The sequence below is a fragment of the Oncorhynchus mykiss genome, unplaced genomic scaffold, assembly GCF_013265735.2.
Source record: "Oncorhynchus mykiss isolate Arlee unplaced genomic scaffold, USDA_OmykA_1.1 un_scaffold_625, whole genome shotgun sequence".
In the NCBI taxonomy this organism is placed as follows: domain Eukaryota; kingdom Metazoa; phylum Chordata; class Actinopteri; order Salmoniformes; family Salmonidae; genus Oncorhynchus; species Oncorhynchus mykiss.
Genome location: NW_023494072.1, coordinates 30,847 through 48,991, shown reverse-complemented (window position 1 = coordinate 48,991; position 18,145 = coordinate 30,847). Strand labels below are relative to the sequence as shown.

Sequence of the window (18,145 nt, the reverse complement as noted above, 5' to 3'; positions counted from 1 at the left end):
TGGTCTTGGTCGAATTCTCAACTGACTCTTGAAAAATAAGACTTTGAACATTTACTCATTCTCAGTAGACTTTGGTGAATCCATTGCAGATTTCCAGTGTGTGAGGTGATTAACTTTTTGCAAGGCTTTAGTTGTTAAATGGGAAAGAGTAACCAACTTGTCAGTGACAACTGTCTTGAGTTTGGCATTTGTGACAATGTCCTGGGATTACCCACAAACGCCTCACCTGCAAACTAGTATTGTGTGGCTTGTGAGCGGTATAGAGCAAAATCGATTACATGTACGTGTTTGTGAGAGTCTCAGCTTTCCATAGCGGGGTCATAGTAGTTCCTAGCTCCAACCATTCAGTCTCTACAGATATTTTTGTTAGAAGGGTTTAAGCCCAACATTCCAAATTTAGGGTTAGTACCAATGCTCCACGTTTTTTCAAAGTTCCAACCCACCTGCTCCTCGTTAGTATAGTGGTGAGTATCCCCGCCTGTCACGCGGGAGACCGGGGTTCAATTCCCCGACGGGGAGAAAGTACTGCTCTTTTTTTAGGGTGAACAATGTTGCTGAGCCCACAAAGTGGAACATATTCTTGGAAAAAAAGCTTTATGATACAATTTCCTGCCTTTGAGGTTAACTCAGCCTTCCAAGGCATTGGTTGTTCAGTGGTAGAATTCTCGCCTGCCACGCGGGAGGCCCGGGTTCGATTCCCGGCCAATGCAGGAAGTTTTGAACATGTCATTTCGACAAGTATGCAAACCCCTGAGGAGGAAATCTGTGTTAGATTGCCAGGCAAACAGAAATCTCTGGTCTTGGTCGAATTCTCAACTGACTCTTGAAAAATAAGACTTTGAACATTTACTCATTCTCAGTAGACTTTGGTGAATCCATTGCAGATTTCCAGTGTGTGAGGTGATTAACTTTTTGCAAGGCTTTAGTTGTTAAATGGGAAAGAGTAACCAACTTGTCAGTGACAACTGTCTTGAGTTTGGCATTTGTGACAATGTCCTGGGATTACCCACAAACGCCTCACCTGCAAACTAGTATTGTGTGGCTTGTGAGCGGTATAGAGCAAAATCGATTACATGTACGTGTTTGTGAGAGTCTCAGCTTTCCATAGCTGGGTCATAGTAGTTCCTAGCTCCAACCATTCAGTCTCTACAGATATTTTTGTTAGAAGGGTTTAAGCCCAACATTCCAAATTTAGGGTTAGTACCAATGCTCCACGTTTTTTCAAAGTTCCAACCCACCTGCTCCTCGTTAGTATAGTGGTGAGTATCCCCGCCTGTCACGCGGGAGACCGGGGTTCAATTCCCCGACGGGGAGAAAGTACTGCTCTTTTTTTAGGGTGAACAATGTTGCTGAGCCCACAAAGTGGAACATATTCTTGGAAAAAAAGCTTTATGATACAATTTCCTGCCTTTGAGGTTAACTCAGCCTTCCAAGGCATTGGTTGTTCAGTGGTAGAATTCTCGCCTGCCACGCGGGAGGCCCGGGTTCGATTCCCGGCCAATGCAGGAAGTTTTGAACATGTCATTTCGACAAGTATGCAAACCCCTGAGGAGGAAATCTGTGTTAGATTGCCAGGCAAACAGAAATCTCTGGTCTTGGTCGAATTCTCAACTGACTCTTGAAAAATAAGACTTTGAACATTTACTCATTCTCAGTAGACTTTGGTGAATCCATTGCAGATTTCCAGTGTGTGAGGTGATTAACTTTTTGCAAGGCTTTAGTTGTTAAATGGGAAAGAGTAACCAACTTGTCAGTGACAACTGTCTTGAGTTTGGCATTTGTGACAATGTCCTGGGATTACCCACAAACGCCTCACCTGCAAACTAGTATTGTGTGGCTTGTGAGCGGTATAGAGCAAAATCGATTACATGTACGTGTTTGTGAGAGTCTCAGCTTTCCATAGCTGGGTCATAGTAGTTCCTAGCTCCAACCATTCAGTCTCTACAGATATTTTTGTTAGAAGGGTTTAAGCCCAACATTCCAAATTTAGGGTTAGTACCAATGCTCCACGTTTTTTCAAAGTTCCAACCCACCTGCTCCTCGTTAGTATAGTGGTGAGTATCCCCGCCTGTCACGCGGGAGACCGGGGTTCAATTCCCCGACGGGGAGAAAGTACTGCTCTTTTTTAGGGTGAACAATGTTGCTGAGCCCACAAAGTGGAACATATTCTTGGAAAAAAAGCTTTATGATACAATTTCCTGCCTTTGAGGTTAACTCAGCCTTCCAAGGCATTGGTTGTTCAGTGGTAGAATTCTCGCCTGCCACGCGGGAGGCCCGGGTTCGATTCCCGGCCAATGCAGGAAGTTTTGAACATGTCATTTCGACAAGTATGCAAACCCCTGAGGAGGAAATCTGTGTTAGATTGCCAGGCAAACAGAAATCTCTGGTCTTGGTCGAATTCTCAACTGACTCTTGAAAAATAAGACTTTGAACATTTACTCATTCTCAGTAGACTTTGGTGAATCCATTGCAGATTTCCAGTGTGTGAGGTGATTAACTTTTTGCAAGGCTTTAGTTGTTAAATGGGAAAGAGTAACCAACTTGTCAGTGACAACTGTCTTGAGTTTGGCATTTGTGACAATGTCCTGGGATTACCCACAAACGCCTCACCTGCAAACTAGTATTGTGTGGCTTGTGAGCGGTATAGAGCAAAATCGATTACATGTACGTGTTTGTGAGAGTCTCAGCTTTCCATAGCTGGGTCATAGTAGTTCCTAGCTCCAACCATTCCAACCATTCAGTTGTCCTGCCTTTAGAGTTAACTCAGCCTTCCAAGGCTTGGTTGTTCAGTGGTAGGATTCTCGCCTGCCACGCGGGAGGCCCGGGTTCGATTCCCGGCCAATGCAGGAAGTTTTGAACATGTCATTTCGACAAGTATGCAAACCCCTGAGGAGGAAATCTGTGTTAGATTGCCAGGCAAACAGAAATCTCTGGTCTTGGTCGAATTCTCAACTGACTCTTGAAAAATAAGACTTTGAACATTTACTCATTCTCAGTAGACTTTGGTGAATCCATTGCAGATTTCCAGTGTGTGAGGTGATTAACTTTTTGCAAGGCTTTAGTTGTTAAATGGGAAAGAGTAACCAACTTGTCAGTGACAACTGTCTTGAGTTTGGCATTTGTGACAATGTCCTGGGATTACCCACAAACGCCTCACCTGCAAACTAGTATTGTGTGGCTTGTGAGCGGTATAGAGCAAAATCGATTACATGTACGTGTTTGTGAGAGTCTCAGCTTTCCATAGCTGGGTCATAGTAGTTCCTAGCTCCAACCATTCAGTCTCTACAGATATTTTTGTTAGAAGGGTTTAAGCCCAACATTCCAAATTTAGGGTTAGTACCAATGCTCCACGTTTTTTCAAAGTTCCAACCCACCTGCTCCTCGTTAGTATAGTGGTGAGTATCCCCGCCTGTCACGCGGGAGACCGGGGTTCAATTCCCCGACGGGGAGAAAGTACTGCTCTTTTTTTAGGGTGAACAATGTTGCTGAGCCCACAAAGTGGAACATATTCTGGAAAAAAAAGCTTTATGATACAATTTCCTGCCTTTGAGGTTAACTCAGCCTTCCAAGGCATTGGTTGTTCAGTGGTAGAATTCTCGCCTGCCAAGCGGGAGGCCCGGGTTCGATTCCCGGCCAATGCAGGAAGTTTTGAACATGTCATTTCGACAAGTATGCAAACCCCTGAGGAGGAAATCTGTGTTAGATTGCCAGGCAAACAGAAATCTCTGGTCTTGGTCGAATTCTCAACTGACTCTTGAAAAATAAGACTTTGAACATTTACTCATTCTCAGTAGACTTTGGTGAATCCATTGCAGATTTCCAGTGTGTGAGGTGATTAACTTTTTGCAAGGCTTTAGTTGTTAAATGGGAAAGAGTAACCAACTTGTCAGTGACAACTGTCTTGAGTTTGGCATTTGTGACAATGTCCTGGGATTACCCACAAACGCCTCACCTGCAAACTAGTATTGTGTGGCTTGTGAGCGGTATAGAGCAAAATCGATTACATGTACGTGTTTGTGAGAGTCTCAGCTTTCCATAGCGGGGTCATAGTAGTTCCTAGCTCCAACCATTCAGTCTCTACAGATATTTTTGTTAGAAGGGTTTAAGCCCAACATTCCAAATTTAGGGTTAGTACCAATGCTCCACGTTTTTTCAAAGTTCCAACCCACCTGCTCCTCGTTAGTATAGTGGTGAGTATCCCCGCCTGTCACGCGGGAGACCGGGGTTCAATTCCCCGACGGGGAGAAAGTACTGCTCTTTTTTAGGGTGAACAATGTTGCTGAGCCCACAAAGTGGAACATATTCTTGGAAAAAAAGCTTTATGATACAATTTCCTGCCTTTGAGGTTAACTCAGCCTTCCAAGGCATTGGTTGTTCAGTGGTAGAATTCTCGCCTGCCACGCGGGAGGCCCGGGTTCGATTCCCGGCCAATGCAGGAAGTTTTGAACATGTCATTTCGACAAGTATGCAAACCCCTGAGGAGGAAATCTGTGTTAGATTGCCAGGCAAACAGAAATCTCTGGTCTTGGTCGAATTCTCAACTGACTCTTGAAAAATAAGACTTTGAACATTTACTCATTCTCAGTAGACTTTGGTGAATCCATTGCAGATTTCCAGTGTGTGAGGTGATTAACTTTTTGCAAGGCTTTAGTTGTTAAATGGGAAAGAGTAACCAACTTGTCAGTGACAACTGTCTTGAGTTTGGCATTTGTGACAATGTCCTGGGATTACCCACAAACGCCTCACCTGCAAACTAGTATTGTGTGGCTTGTGAGCGGTATAGAGCAAAATCGATTACATGTACGTGTTTGTGAGAGTCTCAGCTTTCCATAGCGGGGTCATAGTAGTTCCTAGCTCCAACCATTCAGTCTCTACAGATATTTTTGTTAGAAGGGTTTAAGCCCAACATTCCAAATTTAGGGTTAGTACCAATGCTCCACGTTTTTTCAAAGTTCCAACCCACCTGCTCCTCGTTAGTATAGTGGTGAGTATCCCCGCCTGTCACGCGGGAGACCGGGGTTCAATTCCCCGACGGGGAGAAAGTACTGCTCTTTTTTTAGGGTGAACAATGTTGCTGAGCCCACAAAGTGGAACATATTCTTGGAAAAAAAGCTTTATGATACAATTTCCTGCCTTTGAGGTTAACTCAGCCTTCCAAGGCATTGGTTGTTCAGTGGTAGAATTCTCGCCTGCCACGCGGGAGGCCCGGGTTCGATTCCCGGCCAATGCAGGAAGTTTTGAACATGTCATTTCGACAAGTATGCAAACCCCTGAGGAGGAAATCTGTGTTAGATTGCCAGGCAAACAGAAATCTCTGGTCTTGGTCGAATTCTCAACTGACTCTTGAAAAATAAGACTTTGAACATTTACTCATTCTCAGTAGACTTTGGTGAATCCATTGCAGATTTCCAGTGTGTGAGGTGATTAACTTTTTGCAAGGCTTTAGTTGTTAAATGGGAAAGAGTAACCAACTTGTCAGTGACAACTGTCTTGAGTTTGGCATTTGTGACAATGTCCTGGGATTACCCACAAACGCCTCACCTGCAAACTAGTATTGTGTGGCTTGTGAGCGGTATAGAGCAAAATCGATTACATGTACGTGTTTGTGAGAGTCTCAGCTTTCCATAGCTGGGTCATAGTAGTTCCTAGCTCCAACCATTCAGTCTCTACAGATATTTTTGTTAGAAGGGTTTAAGCCCAACATTCCAAATTTAGGGTTAGTACCAATGCTCCACGTTTTTTCAAAGTTCCAACCCACCTGCTCCTCGTTAGTATAGTGGTGAGTATCCCCGCCTGTCACGCGGGAGACCGGGGTTCAATTCCCCGACGGGGAGAAAGTACTGCTCTTTTTTTAGGGTGAACAATGTTGCTGAGCCCACAAAGTGGAACATATTCTTGGAAAAAAAGCTTTATGATACAATTTCCTGCCTTTGAGGTTAACTCAGCCTTCCAAGGCATTGGTTGTTCAGTGGTAGAATTCTCGCCTGCCACGCGGGAGGCCCGGGTTCGATTCCCGGCCAATGCAGGAAGTTTTGAACATGTCATTTCGACAAGTATGCAAACCCCTGAGGAGGAAATCTGTGTTAGATTGCCAGGCAAACAGAAATCTCTGGTCTTGGTCGAATTCTCAACTGACTCTTGAAAAATAAGACTTTGAACATTTACTCATTCTCAGTAGACTTTGGTGAATCCATTGCAGATTTCCAGTGTGTGAGGTGATTAACTTTTTGCAAGGCTTTAGTTGTTAAATGGGAAAGAGTAACCAACTTGTCAGTGACAACTGTCTTGAGTTTGGCATTTGTGACAATGTCCTGGGATTACCCACAAACGCCTCACCTGCAAACTAGTATTGTGTGGCTTGTGAGCGGTATAGAGCAAAATCGATTACATGTACGTGTTTGTGAGAGTCTCAGCTTTCCATAGCTGGGTCATAGTAGTTCCTAGCTCCAACCATTCAGTCTCTACAGATATTTTTGTTAGAAGGGTTTAAGCCCAACATTCCAAATTTAGGGTTAGTACCAATGCTCCACGTTTTTTCAAAGTTCCAACCCACCTGCTCCTCGTTAGTATAGTGGTGAGTATCCCCGCCTGTCACGCGGGAGACCGGGGTTCAATTCCCCGACGGGGAGAAAGTACTGCTCTTTTTTTAGGGTGAACAATGTTGCTGAGCCCACAAAGTGGAACATATTCTTGGAAAAAAAGCTTTATGATACAATTTCCTGCCTTTGAGGTTAACTCAGCCTTCCAAGGCATTGGTTGTTCAGTGGTAGAATTCTCGCCTGCCACGCGGGGGAGCCCGGGTTCGATTCCCGGCCAATGCAGGAAGTTTTGAACATGTCATTTCGACAAGTATGCAAACCCCTGAGGAGGAAATCTGTGTTAGATTGCCAGGCAAACAGAAATCTCTGGTCTTGGTCGAATTCTCAACTGACTCTTGAAAAATAAGACTTTGAACATTTACTCATTCTCAGTAGACTTTGGTGAATCCATTGCAGATTTCCAGTGTGTGAGGTGATTAACTTTTTGCAAGGCTTTAGTTGTTAAATGGGAAAGAGTAACCAACTTGTCAGTGACAACTGTCTTGAGTTTGGCATTTGTGACAATGTCCTGGGATTACCCACAAACGCCTCACCTGCAAACTAGTATTGTGTGGCTTGTGAGCGGTATAGAGCAAAATCGATTACATGTACGTGTTTGTGAGAGTCTCAGCTTTCCATAGCGGGGTCATAGTAGTTCCTAGCTCCAACCATTCAGTCTCTACAGATATTTTTGTTAGAAGGGTTTAAGCCCAACATTCCAAATTTAGGGTTAGTACCAATGCTCCACGTTTTTTCAAAGTTCCAACCCACCTGCTCCTCGTTAGTATAGTGGTGAGTATCCCCGCCTGTCACGCGGGAGACCGGGGTTCAATTCCCCGACGGGGAGAAAGTACTGCTCTTTTTTTAGGGTGAACAATGTTGCTGAGCCCACAAAGTGGAACATATTCTTGGAAAAAAAGCTTTATGATACAATTTCCTGCCTTTGAGGTTAACTCAGCCTTCCAAGGCATTGGTTGTTCAGTGGTAGAATTCTCGCCTGCCACGCGGGAGGCCCGGGTTCGATTCCCGGCCAATGCAGGAAGTTTTGAACATGTCATTTCGACAAGTATGCAAACCCCTGAGGAGGAAATCTGTGTTAGATTGCCAGGCAAACAGAAATCTCTGGTCTTGGTCGAATTCTCAACTGACTCTTGAAAAATAAGACTTTGAACATTTACTCATTCTCAGTAGACTTTGGTGAATCCATTGCAGATTTCCAGTGTGTGAGGTGATTAACTTTTTGCAAGGCTTTAGTTGTTAAATGGGAAAGAGTAACCAACTTGTCAGTGACAACTGTCTTGAGTTTGGCATTTGTGACAATGTCCTGGGATTACCCACAAACGCCTCACCTGCAAACTAGTATTGTGTGGCTTGTGAGCGGTATAGAGCAAAATCGATTACATGTACGTGTTTGTGAGAGTCTCAGCTTTCCATAGCTGGGTCATAGTAGTTCCTAGCTCCAACCATTCAGTCTCTACAGATATTTTTGTTAGATTCAGTCTCTACAGATATTTTTGTTTAAGCCCAACATTCCAAATTTAGGGTTAGTACCAATGCTCCACGTTTTTTCAAAGTTCCAACCCACCTGCTCCTCGTTAGTATAGTGGTGAGTATCCCCGCCTGTCACGCGGGAGACCGGGGTTCAATTCCCCGACGGGGAGAAAGTACTGCTCTTTTTTTAGGGTGAACAATGTTGCTGAGCCCACAAAGTGGAACATATTCTTGGAAAAAAAGCTTTATGATACAATTTCCTGCCTTTGAGGTTAACTCAGCCTTCCAAGGCATTGGTTGTTCAGTGGTAGAATTCTCGCCTGCCACGCGGGAGGCCCGGGTTCGATTCCCGGCCAATGCAGGAAGTTTTGAACATGTCATTTCGACAAGTATGCAAACCCTGAGGAGGAAATCTGTGTTAGATTGCCAGGCAAACAGAAATCTCTGGTCTTGGTCGAATTCTCAACTGACTCTTGAAAAATAAGACTTTGAACATTTACTCATTCTCAGTAGACTTTGGTGAATCCATTGCAGATTTCCAGTGTGTGAGGTGATTAACTTTTTGCAAGGCTTTAGTTGTTAAATGGGAAAGAGTAACCAACTTGTCAGTGACAACTGTCTTGAGTTTGGCATTTGTGACAATGTCCTGGGATTACCCACAAACGCCTCACCTGCAAACTAGTATTGTGTGGCTTGTGAGCGGTATAGAGCAAAATCGATTACATGTACGTGTTTGTGAGAGTCTCAGCTTTCCATAGCGGGTCATAGTAGTTCCTAGCTCCAACCATTCAGTCTCTACAGATATTTTTGTTAGAAGGGTTTAAGCCCAACATTCCAAATTTAGGGTTAGTACCAATGCTCCACGTTTTTTCAAAGTTCCAACCCACCTGCTCCTCGTTAGTATAGTGGTGAGTATCCCCGCCTGTCACGCGGGAGACCGGGGTTCAATTCCCCGACGGGGAGAAAGTACTGCTCTTTTTTTAGGGTGAACAATGTTGCTGAGCCCACAAAGTGGAACATATTCTTGGAAAAAAAGCTTTATGATACAATTTCCTGCCTTTGAGGTTAACTCAGCCTTCCAAGGCATTGGTTGTTCAGTGGTAGAATTCTCGCCTGCCACGCGGGAGGCCCGGGTTCGATTCCCGGCCAATGCAGGAAGTTTTGAACATGTCATTTCGACAAGTATGCAAACCCCTGAGGAGGAAATCTGTGTTAGATTGCCAGGCAAACAGAAATCTCTGGTCTTGGTCGAATTCTCAACTGACTCTTGAAAAATAAGACTTTGAACATTTACTCATTCTCAGTAGACTTTGGTGAATCCATTGCAGATTTCCAGTGTGTGAGGTGATTAACTTTTTGCAAGGCTTTAGTTGTTAAATGGGAAAGAGTAACCAACTTGTCAGTGACAACTGTCTTGAGTTTGGCATTTGTGACAATGTCCTGGGATTACCCACAAACGCCTCACCTGCAAACTAGTATTGTGTGGCTTGTGAGCGGTATAGAGCAAAATCGATTACATGTACGTGTTTGTGAGAGTCTCAGCTTTCCATAGCTGGGTCATAGTAGTTCCTAGCTCCAACCATTCAGTCTCTACAGATATTTTTGTTAGAAGGGTTTAAGCCCAACATTCCAAATTTAGGGTTAGTACCAATGCTCCACGTTTTTTCAAAGTTCCAACCCACCTGCTCCTCGTTAGTATAGTGGTGAGTATCCCCGCCTGTCACGCGGGAGACCGGGGTTCAATTCCCCGACGGGGAGAAAGTACTGCTCTTTTTTTAGGGTGAACAATGTTGCTGAGCCCACAAAGTGGAACATATTCTTGGAAAAAAAGCTTTATGATACAATTTCCTGCCTTTGAGGTTAACTCAGCCTTCCAAGGCATTGGTTGTTCAGTGGTAGAATTCTCGCCTGCCACGCGGGAGGCCCGGGTTCGATTCCCGGCCAATGCAGGAAGTTTTGAACATGTCATTTCGACAAGTATGCAAACCCCTGAGGAGGAAATCTGTGTTAGATTGCCAGGCAAACAGAAATCTCTGGTCTTGGTCGAATTCTCAACTGACTCTTGAAAAATAAGACTTTGAACATTTACTCATTCTCAGTAGACTTTGGTGAATCCATTGCAGATTTCCAGTGTGTGAGGTGATTAACTTTTTGCAAGGCTTTAGTTGTTAAATGGGAAAGAGTAACCAACTTGTCAGTGACAACTGTCTTGAGTTTGGCATTTGTGACTGGGATTACCCACAAACGCCTCACCTGCAAACTAGTATTGTGTGGCTTGTGAGCGGTATAGAGCAAAATCGATTACATGTACGTGTTTGTGAGAGTCTCAGCTTTCCATAGCTGGGTCATAGTAGTTCCTAGCTCCAACCATTCAGTCTCTACAGATATTTTGTTAGAAGGGTTTAAGCCCAACATTCCAAATTTAGGGTTAGTACCAATGCTCCACGTTTTTTCAAAGTTCCAACCCACCTGCTCCTCGTTAGTATAGTGGTGAGTATCCCCGCCTGTCACGCGGGAGACCGGGGTTCAATTCCCCGACGGGGAGAAAGTACTGCTCTTTTTTTAGGGTGAACAATGTTGCTGAGCCCACAAAGTGGAACATATTCTTGGAAAAAAAGCTTTATGATACAATTTCCTGCCTTTGAGGTTAACTCAGCCTTCCAAGGCATTGGTTGTTCAGTGGTAGAATTCTCGCCTGCCACGCGGGAGGCCCGGGTTCGATTCCCGGCCAATGCAGGAAGTTTTGAACATGTCATTTCGACAAGTATGCAAACCCCTGAGGAGGAAATCTGTGTTAGATTGCCAGGCAAACAGAAATCTCTGGTCTTGGTCGAATTCTCAACTGACTCTTGAAAAATAAGACTTTGAACATTTACTCATTCTCAGTAGACTTTGGTGAATCCATTGCAGATTTCCAGTGTGTGAGGTGATTAACTTTTTGCAAGGCTTTAGTTGTTAAATGGGAAAGAGTAACCAACTTGTCAGTGACAACTGTCTTGAGTTTGGCATTTGTGACAATGTCCTGGGATTACCCACAAACGCCTCACCTGCAAACTAGTATTGTGTGGCTTGTGAGCGGTATAGAGCAAAATCGATTACATGTACGTGTTTGTGAGAGTCTCAGCTTTCCATAGCTGGGTCATAGTAGTTCCTAGCTCCAACCATTCAGTCTCTACAGATATTTTTGTTAGAAGGGTTTAAGCCCAACATTCCAAATTTAGGGTTAGTACCAATGCTCCACGTTTTTTCAAAGTTCCAAACCACCTGCTCCTCGTTAGTATAGTGGTGAGTATCCCCGCCTGTCACGCGGGAGACCGGGTTCAATTCCCCGACGGGGAGAAAGTACTGCTCTTTTTTTAGGGTGAACAATGTTGCTGAGCCCACAAAGTGGAACATATTCTTGGAAAAAAAGCTTTATGATACAATTTCCTGCCTTTGAGGTTAACTCAGCCTTCCAAGGCATTGGTTGTTCAGTGGTAGAATTCTCGCCTGCCACGCGGGAGGCCCGGGTTCGATTCCCGGCCAATGCAGGAAGTTTTGAACATGTCATTTCGACAAGTATGCAAACCCCTGAGGAGGAAATCTGTGTTAGATTGCCAGGCAAACAGAAATCTCTGGTCTTGGTCGAATTCTCAACTGACTCTTGAAAAATAAGACTTTGAACATTTACTCATTCTCAGTAGACTTTGGTGAATCCATTGCAGATTTCCAGTGTGTGAGGTGATTAACTTTTTGCAAGGCTTTAGTTGTTAAATGGGAAAGAGTAACCAACTTGTCAGTGACAACTGTCTTGAGTTTGGCATTTGTGACAATGTCCTGGGATTACCCACAAACGCCTCACCTGCAAACTAGTATTGTGTGGCTTGTGAGCGGTATAGAGCAAAATCGATTACATGTACGTGTTTGTGAGAGTCTCAGCTTTCCATAGCTGGGTCATAGTAGTTCCTAGCTCCAACCATTCAGTCTCTACAGATATTTTTGTTAGAAGGGTTTAAGCCCAACATTCCAAATTTAGGGTTAGTACCAATGCTCCACGTTTTTTCAAAGTTCCAACCCACCTGCTCCTCGTTAGTATAGTGGTGAGTATCCCCGCCTGTCACGCGGGAGACCGGGGTTCAATTCCCCGACGGGGAGAAAGTACTGCTCTTTTTTTAGGGTGAACAATGTTGCTGAGCCCACAAAGTGGAACATATTCTTGGAAAAAAAGCTTTATGATACAATTTCCTGCCTTTGAGGTTAACTCAGCCTTCCAAGGCATTGGTTGTTCAGTGGTAGAATTCTCGCCTGCCACGCGGGAGGCCCGGGTTCGATTCCCGGCCAATGCAGGAAGTTTTGAACATGTCATTTCGACAAGTATGCAAACCCCTGAGGAGGAAATCTGTGTTAGATTGCCAGGCAAACAGAAATCTCTGGTCTTGGTCGAATTCTCAACTGACTCTTGAAAAATAAGACTTTGAACATTTACTCATTCTCAGTAGACTTTGGTGAATCCATTGCAGATTTCCAGTGTGTGAGGTGATTAACTTTTTGCAAGGCTTTAGTTGTTAAATGGGAAAGAGTAACCAACTTGTCAGTGACAACTGTCTTGAGTTTGGCATTTGACAATGACGATTACCCACAAACGCCTCACCTGCAAACTAGTATTGTGTGGCTTGTGAGCGGTATAGAGCAAAATCGATTACATGTACGTGTTTGTGAGAGTCTCAGCTTTCCATAGCTGGGTCATAGTAGTTCCTAGCTCCAACCATTCAGTCTCTACAGATATTTTTGTTAGAAGGGTTTAAGCCCAACATTCCAAATTTAGGGTTAGTACCAATGCTCCACGTTTTTTCAAAGTTCCAACCCACCTGCTCCTCGTTAGTATAGTGGTGAGTATCCCCGCCTGTCACGCGGGAGACCGGGGTTCAATTCCCCGACGGGGAGAAAGTACTGCTCTTTTTTTAGGGTGAACAATGTTGCTGAGCCCACAAAGTGGAACATATTCTTGGAAAAAAAGCTTTATGATACAATTTCCTGCCTTTGAGGTTAACTCAGCCTTCCAAGGCATTGGTTGTTCAGTGGTAGAATTCTCGCCTGCCACGCGGCAGGGCCCGGGTTCGATTCCCGGCCAATGCAGGAAGTTTTGAACATGTCATTTCGACAAGTATGCAAACCCCTGAGGAGGAAATCTGTGTTAGATTGCCAGGCAAACAGAAATCTCTGGTCTTGGTCGAATTCTCAACTGACTCTTGAAAAATAAGACTTTGAACATTTACTCATTCTCAGTAGACTTTGGTGAATCCATTGCAGATTTCCACGTGTTGTGAGGTGATTAACTTTTTTGCAAGGCTTTAGTTGTTAAATGGGAAAGAGTAACCAACTTGTCAGTGACAACTGTCTTGAGTTTGGCATTTGTGACAATGTCCTGGGATATTACCCCACAAACGCCTCACCTGCAAACTAGTATGTGTGGCTTGTGAGCGGTTATAGAGCAAAATCGATTACATGTACGTGTTTGTGAGAGTCTCAGCTTTCCATAGCTGGGTCATAGTAGTTCCTAGCTCCAACCATTCAGTCTCTACAGATATTTTTGTTAGAAGGTTTAAGCCCAACATTCCAAATTTAGGGTTAGTACCAATGCTCCACGTTTTTTCAAAGTTTCCAACCCACCTGCTCCTCGTTAGTATAGTGGTGAGTATCCCCGCCTGTCACGCGGGGAGACCGGGGTTCAATTCCCCGACGGGGAGAAAGTACTGCTCTTTTTTTAGGGTGAACAATGTTGCTGAGCCCACAAAGTGGAACATATTCTTGGAAAAAAAAGCTTTATGATACAATTTCCTGCCTTTGAGGTTAACTCAGCCTTCCAAGGCATTGGTTGTTCAGTGGTAGAATTCTCGCCTGCCACGCGGGAGGCCCGGGTTCGATTCCCGGCCAATGCAGGAAGTTTTGAACATGTCATTTCGACAAGTATGCAAACCCCTGAGGAGGAAATCTGTGTTAGAATTGCCAGGCAAACAGAAATCTCTGGTCTTGGTCGAATTCTCAACTGACTCTTGAAAAATAAGACTTTGAACATTTACTCATTCTCAGTAGACTTTGGTGAATCCATTGCAGATTTCCAGTGTGTGAGGTGATTAACTTTTTGCAAGGCTTTAGTTGTTAAATGGGAAAGAGTAACCAACTTGTCAGTGACAACTGTCTTGAGTTTGGCATTTGTGACAATGTCCTGGGATACCCACAAACGCCTCACCTGCAAACTAGTATTGTGTGGCTTGTGAGCGGTTTATAGAGCAAAATCGATTACATGTACGTGTTTGTGAGAGTCTCAGCTTTCCATAGCTGGGTCATAGTAGTTCTAGCTCCAACCATTCAGTCTCTACAGATATTTTTGTTAGAAGGGTTTAAGCCCAACATTCCAAATTTAGGGTTAGTACAATGCTCCACGTTTTTTTCAAAGTTCCAACCCACCTGCTCCTGTTAGTATAGTGGTGTAGTATCCCCGCCTGTCCCGCGGGAGACCGGGGTTCAATTCCCCGACGGGGAGAAAGTACTGCTCTTTTTTTAGGGTGAACAATGTTGCTGAGCCCACAAAGTGGAACATATTTTGGAAAAAAAAGCTTTATGATACAATTTCCTGCCTTTGAGGTTAACTCAGCCTTCCAAGGCATTGGTTGTTCAGTGGTAGAATTCTCGCCTGCCACGCAGGGAGGCCCGGGTTCGATTCCCGGCCAATGCAGGAAGTTTTGAACATGTCATTTCGACAAGTATGCAAACCCCTGAGGAGGAAATCTGTGTTAGATTGCCAGGCAAACAGAAATCTCTGGTCTTGGGTCGAATTCTCAACTGACTCTTGAAAAACTAAGACTTTGAACATTTACTCATTCTCAGTAGACTTTGGTGAATCCATTGCAGATTTCCAGTGTGTGAGGTGATTAACTTTTTGCAAGGCTTTAGTTGTTAAATGGAAAGAGTAACCAACTTTGTCAGTGACAAACTGTCTTGAGTTTTGGCATTTGTGACAATGTCCTGGGATTACCCACAACGCCTCACCTGCAATAGTATTGTGTGGCTTGTGAGCGGTATAGAGCAAAATCGATTACATGTACGTGTTTGTGAGAGTCTCAGCTTTCCATAGCTGGGTCATAGTAGTTCCTAGCTCCAACCATTCAGTCTCTACAGATATTTTTGTTAGAAGGGTTTAAGCCCAACATTCCAAATTTAGGGTTAGTACCAATGCTCCACGTTTTTTTCAAAGTTCCAACCCACCTGCTCCTCGTTAGTATAGTGGTGAGTATCCCCGCCTGTCACGCGGGAGACCGGGGTTCAATTCCCCGACGGGGAGAAAGTACTGCTCTTTTTTTAGGGTGAACAATGTTGCTGAGCCCACAAAGTGGACACATATTTCTTGGAAAAAAAGCTTTTATGATACAATTTCCTGCCTTTGAGGTTTAACTCAGCCTTCCCAAGGCATTGGTTGTTCAGTGGTAGAATTCTCGCCTGCCACGCGGGAGGCCCGGGTTCGATTCCCGGCCAATGCAGGAAGTTTTGAACATGTCATTTCGACAAGTATGCAAACCCCTGAGGAGGAAATCTGTGTTAGATTGCCAGGCAAACAGAAATCTCTGGTCTTGGTCGAATTCTCAACTGACTCTTGAAAAATAAGACTTTGAACATTTACTCATTCTCAGTAGACTTTGGTGAATCCATTGCAGATTTCCAGTGTGTGAGGTGATAACTTTTTGCAAGGCTTTAGTTGTTAAATGGGAAAGAGTAACCAACTTGTCAGTGACAACTGTCTTGAGTTTGGCATTTGTGACAATGTCCTGGGATTACCCACAAACGCCTCACCTGCAAACTAGTATTGTGTGCTGTGAGCGGTATAGAGCAAATCGATTACATGTACGGTGTTTTGTGAGAGTCTCAGCTTTCCATAGCTGGGTCATAGTAGTTCCTAGCTCCAACCATTCAGTCTCTACAGATATTTTGTTAGAAGGTTTAAGCCCAACATTCCAAATTTAGGGTTAGTACCAATGCTCCACGTTTTTCAAAGTTCCAACCCACCTGCTCCCGTTAGTATAGTGGTGAGTATCCCCGCCTGTCACGCGGGAGACCGGGTTCAATTCCCCGACGGGGAGAAAGTACTGCTCTTTTTTTTAGGTTGTGAACAATGTTGCTGAGCCCACAAAGTGGAACATATTTTTGGAAAAAAGCTTTTATGATACAATTTCATGCCTTTGAGGTTAACTCAGCCTTCCAAGGCATTGGTTGTTCAGTGGTTAGAATTTCTCGCCTGCCACGCGGGAGGCCCGGTTCGATTCCCGGCCAATGCAGGAAGTTTTGAACCTGTCATTTCGACAAGTATGCAAACCCCCTGAGGAGGAAATCTGTGTTAGATTGCCAGGCAAACAGAAAATCTCTGGTCTGGTCGAATTCTCAACTGGACTCTTGAAAAATAAGACTTTGAACATTTTACTCATCTCAGTAGACTTTGGTGAATCCATTGCAGATTTCCAGTGTGTGAGGTGATTAACTTTTTGCAAGGCTTTAGTTGTTAAATGGGAAGAGTAACCAACTTGTCAGTGACAACTGTCTTGAGTTTGGCATTTGTGACAATGTCCTGGGATTACCCACAAACGCCTCACCTGCAAACTAGTATTGTGTGGCTTGTGAGCGGTATAGAGCAAAATCGTTACATGTACGTGTTTTGTGAGAGTCTCAGCTTTCCATAGCTGGGTCATAGTAGTTCCTAGCTCCAACCATTCAGTCTCTACAGATATTTTTGTCTAGACGGTTTAAAGCCCAACATTCCAAATTTAGGGTTAGTACCAATGCTCCACGTTTTTTCAAAGTTCAAACCCACCCTGCTCCTCGTTAGTATAGTGGTGAGTATCCCCGCCTGTTCACGCGGAGGACCGGGGTTCAATTCCCCGACGGGGAGAAAGTACTGCTCTTTTTTTTAGGGTGAACAATGTTGCTGAGCCCACAAAGTGGAACATATTTTTGGAAAAAAAGCTTTTATGATACAATTTTCCTGCCTTTGAGGTTAACTCAGCCTTCCAAGGCATTGGTTGTTCAGTGGTAGAATCTCGCCTGCCACGCGGGAGGCCCGGGTTCGATTCCCGGCCAATGCAGGAAGTTTTGAACAGTCATTTCGCAAGTATGCAAACCCCCTGAGGAGGAAATCTGTGTTAGATTGCCAGGCAAACAGAAATCCTCTGGTCTTGGTCGAATTCTCAACTGACTCTTGAAAAATAAGACTTTGAACATTTACTCATTCTCAGTAGACTTTGGTGAATCCATTGCAGATTTCCAGTGTGTGAGGTGATTAACTTTTTGCAAGGCTTTAGTTGTTAAATGGGAAAGAGTAACCAACTTGTCAGTGACAACTGTCTTGAGTTTGGCATTTGTGACAATGTCCTGGGATTACCCACAAACGCCTCACCTGCAAACTAGTATTGTGTGGCTTGTGAGCGGTATAGAGCAAAATCGATTACATGTACGTGTTTGTGAGAGTCTCAGCTTTCCATAGCTGGGTCATAGTAGTCCTACTCCAACCTTTAACCATTCAGCTTTATGATCTCTGCCTTTGAGGTTAACTCAGCCTTCCAAGGCATTGGTTGTTCAGTGGTAGAATTCTCGCCTGCCACGCGGGAGGCCCGGGTTCGATTCCCGGCCAATGCAGGAAGTTTTGAACATGTCATTTCGACAAGTATGCAAACCCCTGAGGAGGAAATCTGTGTTAGATTGCCAGGCAAACAGAAATCTCTGGTCTTGGTCGAATTCTCAACTGACTCTTGAAAAATAAGACTTTGAACATTTACTCATTTCTCAGTAGACTTTGGTGAATCCATTGCAGATTCCAGTGTGTGAGGTGATTAACTTTTTGCAAGGCTTTAGTTGTTAAATGGAAAGAGTAAACCAACTTGTCAGTGACAACTGTCTTGAGTTTGGCATTTGTGACAATGTCCTGGGATTACCCACAAACGCCTCACCCTGCAAACTAGTATTGTGTGGCTTTGTGGAGCGGTATAGAGCAAAATCGATTACATGTACGGTTTGTGAGAGTCTCAGCTTTCCATAGCGGGTCATAGTAGTTC

At 44.2% G+C, this 18,145-nt stretch overlaps 33 non-coding genes across 33 annotated transcripts; all 33 read left to right on the top strand.

The window, feature by feature from the left end:
- Window positions 1–447: 447 nt before the first annotated feature.
- On the top strand, window positions 448–519 carry trnad-guc. The gene has a single exon. It is a non-coding gene; the product is annotated as a tRNA-Asp (tRNA).
- A 120-nt stretch (window positions 520–639) lies between these two features.
- Window positions 640–710, top strand: trnag-gcc. Its single transcript has one exon. It is a non-coding gene; the product is annotated as a tRNA-Gly (tRNA).
- Window positions 711–1,242: 532 nt separating this feature from the next.
- On the top strand, window positions 1,243–1,314 carry trnad-guc. Its single transcript has one exon. It is a non-coding gene; the product is annotated as a tRNA-Asp (tRNA).
- Window positions 1,315–1,434: 120 nt separating this feature from the next.
- On the top strand, window positions 1,435–1,505 carry trnag-gcc. Its single transcript has one exon. It is a non-coding gene; the product is annotated as a tRNA-Gly (tRNA).
- Window positions 1,506–2,037: 532 nt separating this feature from the next.
- Window positions 2,038–2,109, top strand: trnad-guc. Its single transcript has one exon. It is a non-coding gene; the product is annotated as a tRNA-Asp (tRNA).
- Window positions 2,110–2,228: 119 nt separating this feature from the next.
- On the top strand, window positions 2,229–2,299 carry trnag-gcc. Its single transcript has one exon. It is a non-coding gene; the product is annotated as a tRNA-Gly (tRNA).
- A 1,079-nt stretch (window positions 2,300–3,378) lies between these two features.
- Window positions 3,379–3,450, top strand: trnad-guc. The gene has a single exon. It is a non-coding gene; the product is annotated as a tRNA-Asp (tRNA).
- A 120-nt stretch (window positions 3,451–3,570) lies between these two features.
- trnag-gcc lies at window positions 3,571–3,641 on the top strand. The gene has a single exon. It is a non-coding gene; the product is annotated as a tRNA-Gly (tRNA).
- A 532-nt stretch (window positions 3,642–4,173) lies between these two features.
- Window positions 4,174–4,245, top strand: trnad-guc. The gene has a single exon. It is a non-coding gene; the product is annotated as a tRNA-Asp (tRNA).
- A 119-nt stretch (window positions 4,246–4,364) lies between these two features.
- Window positions 4,365–4,435, top strand: trnag-gcc. The gene has a single exon. It is a non-coding gene; the product is annotated as a tRNA-Gly (tRNA).
- Window positions 4,436–4,967: 532 nt separating this feature from the next.
- On the top strand, window positions 4,968–5,039 carry trnad-guc. The gene has a single exon. It is a non-coding gene; the product is annotated as a tRNA-Asp (tRNA).
- A 120-nt stretch (window positions 5,040–5,159) lies between these two features.
- trnag-gcc lies at window positions 5,160–5,230 on the top strand. The gene has a single exon. It is a non-coding gene; the product is annotated as a tRNA-Gly (tRNA).
- Window positions 5,231–5,762: 532 nt separating this feature from the next.
- Window positions 5,763–5,834, top strand: trnad-guc. Its single transcript has one exon. It is a non-coding gene; the product is annotated as a tRNA-Asp (tRNA).
- A 120-nt stretch (window positions 5,835–5,954) lies between these two features.
- Window positions 5,955–6,025, top strand: trnag-gcc. The gene has a single exon. It is a non-coding gene; the product is annotated as a tRNA-Gly (tRNA).
- A 532-nt stretch (window positions 6,026–6,557) lies between these two features.
- On the top strand, window positions 6,558–6,629 carry trnad-guc. Its single transcript has one exon. It is a non-coding gene; the product is annotated as a tRNA-Asp (tRNA).
- Window positions 6,630–7,353: 724 nt separating this feature from the next.
- On the top strand, window positions 7,354–7,425 carry trnad-guc. Its single transcript has one exon. It is a non-coding gene; the product is annotated as a tRNA-Asp (tRNA).
- Window positions 7,426–7,545: 120 nt separating this feature from the next.
- trnag-gcc lies at window positions 7,546–7,616 on the top strand. Its single transcript has one exon. It is a non-coding gene; the product is annotated as a tRNA-Gly (tRNA).
- Window positions 7,617–8,167: 551 nt separating this feature from the next.
- Window positions 8,168–8,239, top strand: trnad-guc. Its single transcript has one exon. It is a non-coding gene; the product is annotated as a tRNA-Asp (tRNA).
- A 120-nt stretch (window positions 8,240–8,359) lies between these two features.
- Window positions 8,360–8,430, top strand: trnag-gcc. Its single transcript has one exon. It is a non-coding gene; the product is annotated as a tRNA-Gly (tRNA).
- Window positions 8,431–8,960: 530 nt separating this feature from the next.
- On the top strand, window positions 8,961–9,032 carry trnad-guc. The gene has a single exon. It is a non-coding gene; the product is annotated as a tRNA-Asp (tRNA).
- A 120-nt stretch (window positions 9,033–9,152) lies between these two features.
- trnag-gcc lies at window positions 9,153–9,223 on the top strand. Its single transcript has one exon. It is a non-coding gene; the product is annotated as a tRNA-Gly (tRNA).
- Window positions 9,224–9,755: 532 nt separating this feature from the next.
- On the top strand, window positions 9,756–9,827 carry trnad-guc. The gene has a single exon. It is a non-coding gene; the product is annotated as a tRNA-Asp (tRNA).
- Window positions 9,828–9,947: 120 nt separating this feature from the next.
- On the top strand, window positions 9,948–10,018 carry trnag-gcc. The gene has a single exon. It is a non-coding gene; the product is annotated as a tRNA-Gly (tRNA).
- Window positions 10,019–10,542: 524 nt separating this feature from the next.
- On the top strand, window positions 10,543–10,614 carry trnad-guc. Its single transcript has one exon. It is a non-coding gene; the product is annotated as a tRNA-Asp (tRNA).
- A 120-nt stretch (window positions 10,615–10,734) lies between these two features.
- On the top strand, window positions 10,735–10,805 carry trnag-gcc. The gene has a single exon. It is a non-coding gene; the product is annotated as a tRNA-Gly (tRNA).
- Window positions 10,806–11,528: 723 nt separating this feature from the next.
- trnag-gcc lies at window positions 11,529–11,599 on the top strand. The gene has a single exon. It is a non-coding gene; the product is annotated as a tRNA-Gly (tRNA).
- A 532-nt stretch (window positions 11,600–12,131) lies between these two features.
- On the top strand, window positions 12,132–12,203 carry trnad-guc. The gene has a single exon. It is a non-coding gene; the product is annotated as a tRNA-Asp (tRNA).
- Window positions 12,204–12,323: 120 nt separating this feature from the next.
- trnag-gcc lies at window positions 12,324–12,394 on the top strand. Its single transcript has one exon. It is a non-coding gene; the product is annotated as a tRNA-Gly (tRNA).
- Window positions 12,395–12,920: 526 nt separating this feature from the next.
- On the top strand, window positions 12,921–12,992 carry trnad-guc. Its single transcript has one exon. It is a non-coding gene; the product is annotated as a tRNA-Asp (tRNA).
- Window positions 12,993–13,916: 924 nt separating this feature from the next.
- trnag-gcc lies at window positions 13,917–13,987 on the top strand. Its single transcript has one exon. It is a non-coding gene; the product is annotated as a tRNA-Gly (tRNA).
- Window positions 13,988–15,318: 1,331 nt separating this feature from the next.
- Window positions 15,319–15,390, top strand: trnad-guc. Its single transcript has one exon. It is a non-coding gene; the product is annotated as a tRNA-Asp (tRNA).
- Window positions 15,391–15,515: 125 nt separating this feature from the next.
- Window positions 15,516–15,586, top strand: trnag-gcc. Its single transcript has one exon. It is a non-coding gene; the product is annotated as a tRNA-Gly (tRNA).
- A 2,072-nt stretch (window positions 15,587–17,658) lies between these two features.
- Window positions 17,659–17,729, top strand: trnag-gcc. The gene has a single exon. It is a non-coding gene; the product is annotated as a tRNA-Gly (tRNA).
- Window positions 17,730–18,145: the final 416 nt, after the last annotated feature.